Source organism: Anser brachyrhynchus (genome assembly GCF_964034855.1).
Source record: "Anser brachyrhynchus genome assembly, chromosome: 14".
In the NCBI taxonomy this organism is placed as follows: domain Eukaryota; kingdom Metazoa; phylum Chordata; class Aves; order Anseriformes; family Anatidae; genus Anser; species Anser brachyrhynchus.
Window position 1 is genome coordinate 6,592,896 of NC_137709.1, and position 16,146 is coordinate 6,609,041.

A 16,146-nucleotide genomic window follows, 5' to 3' on the forward strand; every position below is an offset into this window, starting at 1 on the left:
GTGATCCATAACAATAATAAAAAATCCAAAGCACAAATTCCAAAAATGTGCAGTGTTTTTTCATTAAACATGAAAATCAGTTTTGTGTAAGTAGTTTGCCCAAAGCAAACATGTTGAGATGAAAAGGTTGCAGGTAGTGCTGAGACCAGTTAGAACTAAACTTTCACAAAGCAGATATTAAAAAGTAGCAGTAATATTTTAATTTTGATAACCAGAAAGTCTCATGCAAACCCATAGGGACGTAAAAGGTTAGAAACAGAGCAAAAAATAAGCAACAAAACTGGTGCTAGTACTCTCTCTCTTTTTTTTTTCCCCTTATTTTGTCATCCTCCCAGCATGTAAACACTCCCATCTAGTCCCATCCCTTCTGTTGTTGCTGTAGTGAACCTGGTAGGAAAACAAAGTGAGAATTAATTTAATGTCCCGCTGGTAATTGTGCCCCACCTCGGTTCCTCTGTTGTCTGAGCACCGCGGTGTCTGTCTGCCTTCCAGAAGTGCACCGAACAGCATGACTCACATCTGGCACTTTTTTTTTCCTCATTCCCTCCTCCGCGTAATCATTCTCAGCTGAATGATTTGTTAGGAATTTATTATTCTTATTTTTAAATAATTGCGCGTGTCAGGCTAAATGGTTGCTAGGAAAAGGCTAGCCCAAATAAAATCCTCCTAGAGTGGAGGAAAATGAAGTTTGTGGGGGTTATTATGTCTCGTGGGAGGTAGTACCCTGCTCTTTGGACAGCACCAAGGGAAGAGGCTTCCTGCACCCAGGAGCCGCAGAGCTGCTCACCGGGCAGCACCCAGCCCTCCAGCGGGCCATGGGGCAGCAGAGACGTGTCATTGCATCGCCGCTCCTGGAGGTGAGGACCGAGGCCCAGGGTCTGATGTGTGCCGTTGGAGAGGGCAGCTGGACGTGCTCGTGGTGACCCAGCACTAGCCACAGCAGTTGCCATGCTTCATCATTTGCCTTGATGGCAACCGATGGCAATCCTCCAGGTCCCTGACGGTCCCTGGAGCTCGCTAGGACTCACGCAGCTCACCTCCAGTCCTCCTTTGCTCACCTTAACTTCGGTGTTAAACTTTTATTCAGTGACCGTGTTCAGAATTTGTGTTTAGCCAGTGGGAAATGCTGGGCTTGGGGACTTGGAGGGAATTTAGGCTGGTTTCAGATGGCCTTAGCGCAACTCATGTTGTAAGAAGCAATCCTTTAACCAGCATTGCAGGTGAATTACAATTATTCTGTAGCTACTCAATACTCTTTGCGCTGAGGCCTGATTCTGCTCTCACTGAATTAAATTCATCTCTATGCAAAGGATTTTGCTCCTGTTAAAAGGAATGCCTGTTCCACCTCGGGATTTTGATGGTATATTTAAATATATATATATGTATGCTTTTTTTATTTAAAAATACACAGTATATGTAAATGAAAATTTTTGATGTCACCTGTGGGGTCTCGCAGAAGGGGCAGATCCCAGATAATCATATCCCCAAACCTGTGCCTCAGCATCCGTAGGTGTCAAATGGGGAAAATACCTCCCTCACCGCACTTTGGTGGCGTTAAATTTATGATTGGTCACAAAGGCAGAAGCAGCTGTAGAAATGGAATTTTGGGGGCGTTCAGTTAATTCATCACTCTGAGGTTTATCACTGCTCTGAAGGTGTTTCTCTCCACGCACGTTGTTTTGTCCCTCGCTCCTACGACAGCTTCATTTCCCCAGCAGAGAAACATTTACAAGTGTTTCAAGCTCTGCTTTTGAGGGCAGAAATTCAGGAAATTGTTTCTGCCAAAATAAATGCTTTGATCTATCATAAGAAATACGAGTTGGGTTAGTTAAACATTCATGTGACAGAGTTTTTTGTGGATTGGATAGTGTATGTGGTCATCGTTGATTATTTAGGCTACAAAGAGATTGGGGTGATATTTTTTATTTATTTATTTTTTTACTAGCATCTAAATAAGCTCATACATAATTGACCCTGTTGGCAGTACCAGTTCTCCACAGAGCTCCCTCCTGTAACAGGACAAGTAGTTTCAGCAACTTTTTCTTAGTGAATAATAATAATTTGTTTTATAATAATAATATAATAAATAATATTGTTTTATACTATGAAGATTTTCTATTATAAAAATATAAATGAAAGAAGGCGAGCTCTCTCCTAAGTAGCCGTGTTGCTATCCCTTGTTCGCCATCTGCTAGCTGCTGCTGTACCCGGCTCTTGGTGCCGTTTTCCCCCGGGCTGGATTTGTGCTCATTCCCAGGAGGGCTCTGGGCTCCGAGGCGCTGCTTGAAGCTGCTGTGCTGGCTGAGTTGTTGTTCGCTTGTGGCATTGCTAAAATGAAGCCCCGGTGCCTCCTTGGAAGGTCGCAGGGAGAAAGAACGAGTGGCATGAAGGGGTGGTAGCGCCGTCCCTGCTGGGCTCTGTAAGCGTTGGACCCTTGGCTTGAAGTGGTCTTGACTTTTTGGATCTTTGCCCTAAACCAGGCTCTGCTCCCCGCTGGCACCAAGCGGATGAGTCACGGCCACGAGCAGGATTTGGGCTGGGGCTGCTTCTTTGTAAGGCCAAGCGGTGCCTGTGCACAGGGCGATGCGTTACTCCATTTCTTTTGCTCTGCGCCTTTTGTGCATTCTCATGGATACCTCCGTTCCTCATCCAATTTTCCTAGCTGTTGGAAATAGAGGGAAAATCAGGAGCTTAACCTCAAATGCCCTGTGAATATGGTATTTTTTGATTAAAGCTCTTATGAATGCGATGAAAACCAATTCATCTTTCTTCAGGCTATTGACTTTCCTGTAAAGAGCAATGCAGAGCAGTGTCCTTCCTTCAGAAATCTTGGAGGCAGTTTAAATGCCACCCCCAGGAAGACCTTGTTCTCATCTAAGTGTGATGGTTTTCTGACTAATTTAAATTTATCCTTATTCAGCTTCGTTGCTGTCAGGTCTGCTACTCAAAATAGAACTTTTCCATAGGTGAAAGTTTCTACATGCTGAACTGGCAAGAGGCAGACTCTTGCCAGATTTTCAAAAATTATGACTCTCTTTAAAATTCCACTTTACAAATTAATATGAATTAATTTCATGATGATATTTCTACGCAAAGTGTCTTTCAGGCAAGTAGTGTCTTTTCTGCTTATGCTCTTCCCCCTCCCTCTGTATTACCCTGCACAAGCACACTCCGAAATTCCGCGTGGCTGGACAAGATGCGGAGATTAACACTGCCTTCAGGTGCATGGGCATCTTCAATGCTGAGGTCGTGGGCCTTTTTCCGTAAGAAATCTAAAAGCCATTTATAACAGTTCATGGTTTTCTTCTGTTAATTTTTTAAGGATGATTTCATGATTTTCTGATGTTTTCTCTACAGAGATAGAGCTAATATTTTCCTTTTTTTCTCTGTTTTTTACATTTTTGTCTGTGACTTGCCGTATTAAAAAATGTGATTTTTTGCGGAGTGGCCACTTCAGTTAGGCTCCAAGTGTTTCTCTGCTTGTATTAGCACCAAAAGTATATATATATATATATAAAAAAAGATGTAGGGTGTTAGAAGAAGAGGTTATTTTCCTTGCACAACAAAAGTGGCATCTTGAGTGCATTTTGGGATCCTCAGTGAGCCCTCCTTGAGCACAGGGCACTGTGGCTTCCCTAGGCCTGCTTTGCTACCACTTTTCAGCTGTTGCTCGACTTCTCACACTAGTGGCAACGAACCCACCTGCTGGTGAGCTGAGGGTGAAGTCAAGGAAAAATAACATGATTTTAATAAATTGTACCAAGTAGTTCAGCTGTCCCAAGGGAACTAAGCTCTTGTTTTCCTTCCTGATAAAGAATCCAAGAGGGTTTACTAATCTACATGTGCTCAGCTTCATCAGGAACCTGGGCTAACACTATGTGAAGGTAGCAGTTGGTCTGCTCAGCTAAGACTGTGGCGTGTGCCTTTGAATCCACTGTATGGTTATTTAAACAGAAATGTCTTGCTTTTGCTTTCTAGGATCTCCATCCTTCCACTCTTACTGATGCTGTTGACCTGAGTTCCTTGTGTGCTTGTCTCCACTCTACCAAAGTGCAGAATTTGACCTGTCTCCAATCACAGCCCTATGACCCTTCCCTGGTCCGTGGGATGCTGCCTCCAGTACTGTCTGGTAAGTCTCCTTTATTCCAGATTCAAATCCTTCTTAAAAACTCACAATACCAGTGAAATGTTGATAAGGAATTCCCAGGGAAATCCGCTTTGGAAACAAAATGTTTTTCACTTGTTCATCATTTTCTTAATAAAGCTGAAGGGGAAAAAAAGAGTAAAAGTATTTTTAGCTTCTTGCGTATAAAACTCGAAACAAGCTGAGATGCATTTTTAGTGTGGACACATGCAGAACAGAAGATGATCTATATTACCTAACAGGTTTCAAATGTTCCTTTTGTTGTATTCTGCTGATTTAGGTTGAGAGAGAGCTACACGTGAGTTTTAATTTTGTTTAATAGAAGGGGACCAGAAATGGGAGAGGTTACCATTTATTGTGTCTTCATTTCCTTGCATTTCTGACACAGCAACTGGCATTTCAGTCTGGCAAAAGACTTTGAGAGACTAGCCAAACCATGTTTTCTTTGCAAACATGGTTTTAATGTGAACTGGTGGTTGTTGTTTTTTTTTTTGTTGTTGTGTTTTTTTTTTTTTTTTTTATAATGCTGGCTTTCAACTATGATTTTAATGTGAACTTCATCCTTCCTTCCATTTTGATTTCAAGATTTGCTGTTGGAGTTTTATAGTGTTCGTTTTGAAGCTGTCTCTCCCTCTCTTAGAACTTAGTTCTCTCCCTCCCTTACTTGTTTTCATAGTTGCCATCTCAGATGGTCACCAAGCAAAGAGCACGTAGGCTTTTGACCAGGTGCAATTTCTTCTTATAACGTTGGATTTACAAATACTGACTGAGGAGAACATCACGTGCTTGTTGTCTGAGGTCAGCCTTTGGTTTCTTATATTTCCTCTTTGTGTGATACTCGGGTCTGTAGAGAGCTATTAATGTGAATTGTTTGGACAGCTGCTGTTGAGCTCACGCAGCGCTCATAACTTCACACAAACTTCTATTAAATATGTCAAAATATCTGGATGTAGCAAGCCTCTGGGCCACCCCTTGGTGGGCCCAGCAATTTCTTTGGTCTGGGAGGTGTCTGAGAAGCAGGTTTTGCCCTGCTAATTTCTGAAGGTGTGAGTTTTGTTTAAAAAATCTCAGCAACATCTGGGAATCTCTTATGCCCAGGTGAAGTGGGAAAGTTGTTAACCTTGAGTGAGCAGAGTTTGCTTTTTAAAAAATGAATCAAAGGAATGTGTTTTGATACATTAAAAAATGCATGTCATATAACTGCTGTTTCTGTGCCTGCCAAATCCAAGAACTGTTCAGGCGTGGGAAAGTGCAAAGAGAAAAAACAATAAAAATTACCCAAGCCTAAAGGAAATATTAGGAAAGGAGATGAAAGAGAGCCACCCGGGATGCCCGTGAAACAACTGTTTGTCATCCCTTGCTGCTGTTGCATGTTTCCTTAGAAAGGGAATTTATAGATAAAGGAAAGATTGCATGAATAATGTGCTTGGTCACTGTTTGTAACTCTCAGCTTGGGGCCAAAGGCTCTCTTTACGGGGAAGACGCAGTGCTTTCTTGCAGATAGCAGGAATTCTAGTTCATGCATCTCCTCTGCAGATCTGCTACTGCTTTAGTGGAAGAGTGGTAGCCTTCGGTTTTAGTGAGGAGAGGCATCAATGGTCACAACAAATGTGGACAGAGGTAGTGTGCTTTGGAAAAGCGTTATAGCTAGGAGAAGATTACAAACAATGGAACTAGAAAAAGTCTGGAAATGTAGCACCAGCTTTGTACTGCTAAGGTAACGTTTACGATACAGTGAGCTTATGAAAAACTTCAGGATTACAGCATTTGTCCTTGGGCAGCAGTATGGGAGCTTGGGCTGTGGCCAGGATGCCATCTGCAAGTGTCCAACATATGTCCAAAGCACTTCGTAGAATAGATGTTGTGCTCTCCCCCCAGCCTCCCAACAACTGTGCCAGCCAAGTGGGAATGGAGGAATTTTACAACATTAGCAGACTCTGGGCAACAAGCAGACAGCTAAACTTGTTTACCTTTAAAGCCAGCAATATGATCTCTAAATTAAATTTACAAGATTTATCACATCTAGGAAGGTTGGTGAAAACCAGAAAAGCTAGAGGAGAGGAGAAGCAAGAAAGCAATTGGACTGGAGGGGTTTTCTCTCTACGGTGGTAAAATGTGCAGCTCAAACCACGGAAATGGGATTAGTGCTGGGTCCCCAAACCAAACTGTTCTGAAACACAGAGGTGTTTAATATATTACAATCAAAATGCAATATCTCAGGACAACGACTCATCTTTTATCATGGAGGAGTCAGATGGAAAGTGCATTAGAAGTTGGAATTTGTCCCCACTGGGGGAGCTGCACTGAGTCATGGTGATGTATGGGATCTGTGCAAAGGGAAGAGAAAACATATTCTCCCTATGATTTATCTGTTGCATAAGCTCTGCCGCTTTCCAGCATTTCTCTTCTGTTGGCTGCAGCCAACAGCAAAGAGAGGTTCCCCCAGGCTCCTTTGCAGTCTGATTATACTGGGGTGGCAGTGCGGAGGAGCTCTGTTAGGATTGTGGAAATATGTTTGAAAAGCAAGGAGAAACTAATACAAAAAACAAATGCCAAGAGAAGCTGATCTGGGAGAAGAAATGGCAGATTTGACGCGTTAGATTCACTTGATGCCTTAGTGTATAAAGCTGACGCACAGAGGGGTGGTTGGATTAAGCTCCTCGAGTATGTTGTTTCTTCACAGCCAGCTTTCAGGGCATCCCATAAAAGAACCCTGTGCCAATCTAATTCCATGGGGAACTAACAGGGAATTCGGGCTGTGCAAGACCTGGCTGCTGCCGGAACAGCGTGGGTCTGTGACCAGGCTCACGAGAGCTGCAGAGCGTTAATGGCACATTTATGTCTGTATAGCTACAACCAGAGCTAGACTCAGGACAGTTGAATAAAACTAGTTTCCAGAAGCAATGAATTTATAGGATAAGGTAAAGCCTGAAAATACTTTGCCTTTTGCTTCTAGTATGGTGCAGTGTAGTGGCAAAGTAGAGAGAGTTTCTTCTTGCTGACTCTGTACCCCGAATCGCGATGGTGATGCTCTTCCTTTCTAAATCTGCCGAGCATTTGGTGCTCCTGATGAAACTCACCCCGTCTTTCCTTCTGTGATCCCCTACACCATCAATTTCCACTGAGGAAATTTGTTTCCATCCAGTTATACGCCTCTGGTTTTTCTTTGCTGATTCTTGAGTAACATCTACAGCTAAGCCAGGAATAAAATCGTACTCTCAAAACTTACCTCACACACTTTGAAAAGGAACTGATTACAAATTTGTTGGTGTTCCTAGGAAATCTGGGAACGCCCTAAGAAAGAGCTATGAACTGTTTTCCCCTTTAACTGCTGGGATCTTCTTAGGAATTCTATCATATTTCATTTTTATTGCCTGTTACTAGAACTACCCAGGTGGCATATTGAAGAATACTTGTCAAAAATGTTGCATTGTTCTTATATCAGGAATAAATGAAATTTATCTCATAACCCAATTGCTTTTTCTGAAATTAGTATAGATCCAGGCAAAGAGGAATCAAAGAAAATGTATTTTCTCATTTATTTCATTAGCATTCATCATCTTTCTTTCTTTTTTTCCCCGTATATTTATTCATTGAAAAAAAAAAAGATATTTAGAGGCTAGTAAAGACCATCCTGGGTTGTTTTTCTTTTTTCTTTTTCCTTTTTTTTTTTTTTTCCAGGAGTATTTTGGTTAGCTGAGGTTGGCGAGGAGCCACATCCCCGCAATCTCTCTTGCAGCTTGATGGTGGGGTGCTGCTCCAGGCAGGCGCTTCATTAAATTCGCGTTGACAAATGCTTGCCACCTTTTCAGGAGCTCCCCGGTGATTGAGGAATCCCAAGATTTTCCTCACCAAGCTTCAGCTCTCCGAGCACGTCTGAACTGGTTCCTGGCTTCGTGCTGGCAGGCGCTTTCACAGATAGCCGGGATTAATTGCCCTCCAACACGTCTTTTTCTCTTTCTACCCACTGTAGAGGGAGCCTGGATGACAAGCCTAGGCTACATACTTCATTTTTAAATGCTTAAAATTAGATGAGATGAATTCTATTGTCTAATTCCTTCAAAGCTATTTGCTTGATTTTCCTCCCTGGCTGCCTCTGGCAACAGACTGTTTCACATCAGCTCTCCCCTGCACGAAGAGATTCTCTCTCAATTCCTCCAAGGCTTGACCTTTCCCTGGCTTTTTCGTTTATGCCACCTGCTTCCCACATTTGACACAGCCCGAAGTAGTATTTTCCCGTCTCATGAATTCTCTTTAGAGTTATGTTTTACATCAGTCACCTCCGAGTCTTCTCTCTCCCGACAAATACAGGTCGTGTTTGCCCAGCACTTCCAAGCGAGGTGCCAAGCTGCTGAAATCAGCCTCGCATTGCCTAATTCCAGCTTCACAGCAACATCTTCAGGGCCAAACTATGGGGATCGATGAAGAATTTGACTGGGGGGAGGAGAAGCTGATTAATGCCCTGAGCTTGCTCAGATGCAAAGAGTTAAGTTGGTCTTTTCCCTGCTATGAGAAAAGCTTTTACTGCCTTGGGTGGGAAGAGGGAACCCGGTAATTTCTTGTCCCATGTTATCAGGGTGACGGCTCTCATTGCACCATGAAAGCTGCAAATTCATGGTAGGCAAATAAGAGAACTCTAGCTTTTGTCCAGAGGGAAGCTTTGAATCTGCCAAATACTTGGGAGGCAACAAAGCCTGCAGAGGGCCTGCACTGGGGCTGATTTACAACTACTTTTGGGCACGGTTTTCCCCTCTTCCTGGTCCTAAGCTTTATTTGCTTTGGGATAATACCGCCGTGTATGCTTTGGTTTGACATTTGCAATGCTCCTCATGCGAACTGGCCCAGCAGCAGCCCAGGGACAGCGCACCGTGAGCTTACAAGGGCTGCCGGGGGGGTGTGCGGCCAGGGCAGCATCGGGTGGGTGGGATTTCTCCTCCCCGCAAGGTGGGAACCGGATCAGTTCCTGTGCAAGGATGCTCTGGAGAGCTGTCTGAGGCAGAATGATATTATTTTTGCTTCAGTTGTCCTTTTTTTTTCAGCAAATTCAAAGTATTTTAGGGTCATGCTGCCCAGTTTCATGCCTTCAGGCGTTTTTTTCACTGAACGATGCTATTTGGTTTATTATTTATTTGTCTGGCTATTTTTATGAAAAGCTGTGAGAATACATATAGTTATATATATAGTTCTCCCCTCCTCCCTCCCCAGGCTCTTTCACAAACGTAAAAACCAGCTAATATAATTTTGTTAAAAGGCAGAAGTAAAGAAAACCCATGTGGGGGTAAAATTTGAATGTCAGTCTAGAAACAAAATATTTTGCAAAGTGTGAAAAGGAGATTCAATAATGGGAATTGATTTTTTAGGGTCGCTGTAGGGGATGCTATGGCAAGCCCCCATGGCAGTGTGGGGAAAGAAAATACAGAATAAGAATGCAGATAAAAAATCTCGGGCAGCAAAGCCAGGTGTGTGTGTGGGGGGGGGTTAGAAGCAGCAAACCCCACTTTCAGCTGTGTGGTGCAGCATAAGATGAGGTACTGCAGTGGTCCAAAGAGAGATGCTGCTTCTGCTAATATCTCAGAGTAAGGTAAACTATGCAGCAGGAGCTGGCACAGCTTTCGTATTTGGCTAGATATGGCACTGATGTATATTAGGAAGGAGTTTCATGCAGCGGGGCACTGTAGGGAGACAGTTGCTTGTGATTTACTCATCGTGCCAAACTTGGTTTGAGGCTTATTTTTAAAAACCCTGCGTAGCTTCTTTTCCCTCCCTCCCTCCCCTGTGCTGAGCAGCACTAAACGCTGTTTGCCACTGAGGACATTTAAGCTAATTTCTCCAAAGTGCTGACGAAGCAGAACACACTTTTAGTGCCATCACAACACCTCGCAAGCTTGCTTCCTTGACTGCGTTGGTAAAACACTGACCCGAATAAGTTCAGACGCCAAGGAATGGACGGTGCAGGCGGTACCCCTGAGCGACAGCCCAGCTGCTCGCGGGTCTTGCTGGCCAAAATGCCTTCGTTACGAGGCAGCATTCAGCCGACGGCGGAGGCAGGCAGGAAAGCTCAGCCTCACTGCGTCTACCGCTGTGCTTTTGCCCCAGTTGATCCCACGGCGCCTGCCAAGATAATTGGCACGCGGGTTGTGTTCCTCCTGCTGGGAGCTCTGTCATTACGCAGCGGGTTTCCAGCGAGCGGGGAAACGTGCGCCTCGCGTGTCAGCACATTTACGCGCTGCGCCAGCACGGGGCTGCCTGGCTGCCTCCTGGTGAGGGGGGGGGGGCTAAAAATTTTAGACTGCGAGGGAAGGTGGGGGGCAGAGCACGGTACTGGAAGGCAAGGAAATTGCTGTTCTCAGAGGTCATATTTACCTGCAAAGGGGGCTTTTTAAAAGACTTTTCAGCTAGGTGCTGTAAGTGCTGCGAAAAGCAAAAGCTGGAAATTAGGACCCAGTGATTATTCACCAGTCTGGAAGATTCCTGATGCGTATGGGTCAACATCCACGTGCTGCCAGCAGTGAAATCACAGGTGTCCTGGCTACCAGTGGCTGGGACAAGCTGGCTGATCCCCACCCAAAGTAGCCCAAATCAGAGACCTGTCAGGTCTGTCTCTCTGAAGAAGAGATGGTTCTGCGGTCAGGCTTGAAACTAGAGTCTACTGTCTCAGGCAAGAGATCTCTCCAGTCGAATTCTCAGTTTACTTTGATCTCTTGTTCAAGTGTATAGAAATACCTCAGCTCCAGCCTGAGGCATCTCCTGCTAGTCTAAGCCACTCTGCAGCTCAGTTATTGTCTTCTGGGTTTGATCTGCAGCATACGGTGCGTCTGGCATCTTTAGCTCCTGTGAAAATGCACAGGCTGTCCACTCCCAAATTAATTTTTTTTTTCTTTTCCCCTCTCTCTGTCTCTCTCCTCCACCCTGGATATCTCTTAACCCTCGCAGTCTTGCCACTGTAGCTAACCCCAGTCCAAAGCCTTCTCCGGAGCAGAGATCCCTCTGTCCCAGCTGCTGGAGCGACTCATCTCAGTTCTCAGCTGCGGCAGCCTCTCTCTCTCTGCACACATTTATGATGGCGACCAAGTTTTTTTTCTGTGTGAAACAATTCCGGGCTCCTTTCTGCCTCTCCCTCTTGCCTCCTCTTGGTGAGGATACTCTATGTACAGAGCATGTCCCAGCGAGAATCAGGCTGCGTGCTGGGTCCCATCAGGCAGTCAGTAGCTGGGGACAGGGATTGAAGCATTTGGGGAATTTGCTTTCAAATGTCTTAGCAACAGGGGTAATTTAGATCTAATGAAATAGATTTGGAGGAGAAAGGATGTCAGCTCCATGGCACGAAAAGTCAGCTTAGGTCATGTACTCAGCACTGACTTCAGGATGACTTCACTGACAGTCCAGATGGCTCCGAGCAGGAGATCCTATGGGTTTAATGGCACATGCTTGGGAAATGGGCTGCTGGAGGAGTTGCTGCGTACCTGAGCTCTGGACTGAGATGGACTTTGCTGGGGCCAAAGAAGCGTGGATGAAAAGCTGGTGGCACAGCCCCTCTTCCTTTCCATTGAGCACACAGCAAGGCAGTAAAACCCTGTGTTTGCTTGCAGAGCCGCTGTGCTGTCTGCACGTGACTTGTTGTGTGAAGTGGTTTAAGATGCACCTCCGTGTCAGAAGTCTGTTTCTTCCCTTGTGTGACCCGCTTTCCCCTCTTCTGTGCCACACACAGGAAGGTGTCAAACACCTACACCTCGCATACACGACAGACATCAACGTGACAGCACGTGTGTGAGCAATCCCTGGCCTCTGTCAGGAGGAACAGGAGTCGTGGATGCCTTGGCTGAAGTTTCTTCATCCTCCCCAGAGCGCAGCCCGTGCACTGTTCCCAGTTCTATTTTGCTAAGAAAGCGCAGGATCGATGCTTTTGACTTGTCGATATTCTTGTCCAGCTCCTTTTTTTTTTTTTATCTTGCTCACTCTTATTGCTCTCTCCACTGTGCCTGTTTTATTTTTGATGCTCTTGATTTCCACCTCTGCTCCTTTGTGGCTCAACCTTTCCACATCTTTAAGTTCATGGCCCTCGTTCTGTGTGTTTGATACAGTTTTAAGTAGCTTTATGGTTTCTTTTCCCTCCTCAGACCCTCCAGAATTGATATCACTCAGTCAGGTCATAACTTTTTTTGTCCTATGGATCCCAGCTCCACTCCTCTATCCTTTTATTGTAGTTAAGGTCCCTCAGTCCCAGAACTATCTTGCTGCATCCCTGTCACATCTTCTGCATGTCTTTGTAACGATCCTTTGTTAAACTGCTGTCAGCAGCTGAATGTGTTTTCAAATACGCCTCAGTGTTTCTCCCTCTCTGCCTGTTGTTACTGAAGCTTTCCTGGTGAATTCAGCCTCATGCCCTGGGTATCTGAGCAAGGAGAACAGGGGCGCTCTCCTCCCTGTCTCTGATCCCAAGGAACTGGCTTGATGAGAAATGGAGATAGGAATTAACACTGATTTCTCCAGTGCCAGCACCATGACCATGGGATCATCTGTGCTACTGCATAAGGCATTGCTTTGCAGTGAGACGAGCCTCGACAGGTGCTTATTGCCATGTTGGCAGCACATCTGAACTGAATAATGACACAAAGATGTAAAGAGTAAATAGCTTTATTCTCCTGTTAATTTGTTCTAGGCAGCGTGATGCTAAATTCTGGCACAGACTGCAGCAAATGAGAGAGACTCTTGTCATTGGTATGTGATAGTCCTGTCTAAAAAAACATGGGGACAATTGGGCAAACGCTTGCTAAATGTTGTACAGCTCTGTTAGATGTACCCCTAAGCTAAGAAGCTTAATGCTGTAGGGTTTGGTTGATTCCTTTAGTAGATTTTCATTGAAAGTTTTGATATTTCATCTTTTTTTTTTCCTCAAAATGGGACAGAAGTCCCCTAATACCTGCATTTTTCAGAGGGTTCAAAAAAAAAATATCAAAAATTCCAATCTAGGATTGTGTTGGTTTAGGTTATTTTAACATTGACCCATGTCTGTAGAGCTGCCGTATGTCAGGAGCAGTGGTTCCTAAACCTCCAGATGTCTGCGTTGCCCTCTGTGAGGGAGCGTCCCCAGCCAGACGCGATGCACTGAAGTGATTCAAGCAGAAGAAATGTCATTGTGTCGTGGGAGATGTAATCCAGCCAGGTAATTTCAGACATCTGCAGCATTAGGGCTGCAGCTTTCTCAGAGTTCTTTGAGAGCTTGAATAGAACTATATTTATGGTGAACTTATTTGAATTGAAGCATTTGCATTTGCTTATACAACTTGTGATGACTTGACCTGAAACAAAATACTTAGCTCTGTTCCTTAGAAAAAAAACTTTTTTTTTTCCAAAATTTATTGCCGTGTTAACAATGGCATTAGGAGAAGTCTTGAGAAAGAAAATTTCTGAACTGTAAAGATAAAGAAACAAGCATTTAAAAAAAATGAGGTATTTTTGTGGCAACTAGATCAGAGAGAAGAATATTATCCAAGAAGGCGTATTACTGGAGGGGAGGTATATGGAATGGCAGAATTGTAAAATGGTGGAGGTTGGAAGGGACCTTTGGAAACCTAGGGCCACCTCTGGGAGACACATTCGGGGTCACATCCACTTGGGTTTTTAAGATCTCCAAGGACTGGAGACTCCACAACCTCTTGGGCAACCTGTTCCAGTATTTGATTCACCTTTCAACGTAAAAGTTTTTTCCTCTATTTCGATTTGTGGCTGTTGCCTCTTGTCCTGACCCTGGGTACCGCTGAGAAGAATTCGTCTCTGTCTTCTCTACTTGCCCTGTCAGATATTTAAACATATTGATAAGCTCCCCCTGAGCTTTCTCTTCTCCAGGCTAAGCTATCCCATCTCCCTTAGCCTTCCCATGCACCAGAGGTTCCAGTCTCCCTTAGTAGCATCTAAGGCCCTTTGCTGGACTTGATTCGATCTGTCCATGTCTTCCCTGTCCTGGGTAGCCTTGCACTGGACACAGCACTCAGCACCAGCGCTGAGCAGAAGGTAATGATCACACCTCCCTCGACCTACTGGCACCCCCCTGCCTGGTACAGCCCAGGCTGCTGCTGGCCTGCTTCACCACGGGGACGCCTTGCTGCCTCATGGTCAACCTGTCTACCAGGTCAGTGATGTGCGCTGCATGTTTTAGCGTCTTTCCATTTAATTTGTGTCATCAGGGTTTCATCTGGCTGCTGGAGTAACCGTGGAGACATTGTGTTTGCATTAAAATGTTCCAGTTTATACTGAGTATTATCAGATTGCAATTTGAAGAGAAATGGGCAAAAGCTGATTGAAGGGCCAAGGCAATTCTCTCCCTCATCATCTTCCAGAATAAGCACTGCTGTTGCAAGCTCCAAAAGCACCTGTGAATGAAAGAACGTTCTTAAATTTTTGGACGGCTTCCAGCATCTGTCTGTGGGGAGGATAATCTTTCTGTAAAGAAGGGATGGAAGCCTGTGTATGTACAAGGGTGACATTAAACTGAGTTACCCTTCTACTTGCATTTGTTAATAACCCATTGCATATGTTTTGGAGACTTAAAGGCCCGATGTGAATTTCTTCTCGGGTAAAGGAGCCTCTTGCAATATGGCTTTCTGGGCCCTAGAGACAAGCAAATCTTCCTCAAATATTTTAAATCATTGATGGATATTTGTTTCCAGCTTTAGTCATTCCTATCCCTCCAGCCTTGTTTTTACCCCAGTGTCTGTTTCATGTGGCAGGAGGGTGAGACAGAGGCACGTTTGTATCAGAACTGAGATGTCTCAGCACAGCATGGAGTCATGAGGGCTCGCCTGGAAGCATCGTGGATGCTCTGCACAGCGGTGGGATCATAAGAAAGCCTGCCTCTGAAGTAGCAAAAAGGGCTTCCCAAGCTCCTTCAGAGACAGTTCATTCAGCTTATTTCCACGCTGAGTGTGGCTATCAGGAGTTTCCCTGAGTAAAATTTCAGAATTGCAGCCTCTTCAGCAATCCTTTCCCTCTCCTGTCATTATTGATAACTGGCTGTGCTGAAGATGTGAAAATGACTGCCTAACCTTTCCTCTGCCCGTGGCAATCCTCAGGTGCTCCCACATCCCCCCCTCTCCCGACGTCACCAGAAAAAGCCTATTTTGTGCTCAAATGAAAAAATCCCACCCAGCAACATAAAAGTTTCTTTGCCGTGGAGGGTCAGCAGTAGGTGGATTACACCCTGAAAATCCCTCGGCAGTTCTTAGAAAATAGGATTTAGATCTTTGTATAAAGGCAACTTTTATTAAGCAAACTGCTATCCAGTTGGCTCCCCGGAGTGCTGAGCTAGGTGAATTTAGGAAGCTTTTAGCTGGGAAATTGGAGGGACACGGTTATCTGTCACAGGCTTAAAAACCCTGCCAGTGTCCCCAGGGATGATGCTTCGATACAGATGCAGGAAAAAAAAAAATCCTTATGTAGTCAAAGCAGCGAGGAGAGGAGAGTGGCTACCAAATGATAATATTTGCATCTAAAATGAAAAGGGAAGTCCTCGTTTTATTGTAAATCTCTTGGATAATCAACTAGGAGAATCTAAAGCCTTTTAAGCACTACAACCTTCTGTATTTACCTATATGGTGGTTTTGTATGTGCTGGTTGCTTTCCAGACCGTTGGCAGTAACATATTATTGCAGGTTTAAGAACAAAATAGGTAACACCCTTGTTTTGGAGGGCAACGCTGAAGGAAGGTATGGCCAATGCTTTGAGAAAAACTCTGTGTGTGTGTGTGCATGTTGCATATTGCAGACCAAATGTCTGTGAAGGATGAGTGCACAGGGCTCCTTGGGAAGGCCTTGTGAACGTGGCCTTAGTCTGGACCGGTTGTATTCCTCTGGGTAATGTACGAAGCCTGAGGGTTGTTGTCTTTTCTGCCAGCTGCCGATAACTTGTGGCCTAACTGGAGACCCAGCATCTCTGGGGTATGGCACACTTGACCTCTTTTGCGTGATGTTTCTCTGTGTTAAATACATAGATTATGACATCAAGAG

General features: G+C 44.6%; 1 long non-coding RNA gene across 3 annotated transcripts in view; it reads left to right on the forward strand.

Annotated features, from left to right (window-relative positions):
• LOC308177847 overlaps window positions 1–16,146 on the forward strand; it is a 170,021-nt gene that overhangs the window by 61,840 nt on the left and 92,035 nt on the right. For 2 of the 3 annotated variants that reach the window (XR_013939442.1, XR_013939443.1), the window contains 2 exons: window positions 3,979–4,129; window positions 4,821–4,942. This is a non-coding gene — a long non-coding RNA (uncharacterized lncRNA). The remainder of the gene's footprint in view (window positions 1–3,978; window positions 4,130–4,820; window positions 4,943–16,146) is intronic. The other variant, XR_013939444.1, reaches the window with a different exon arrangement.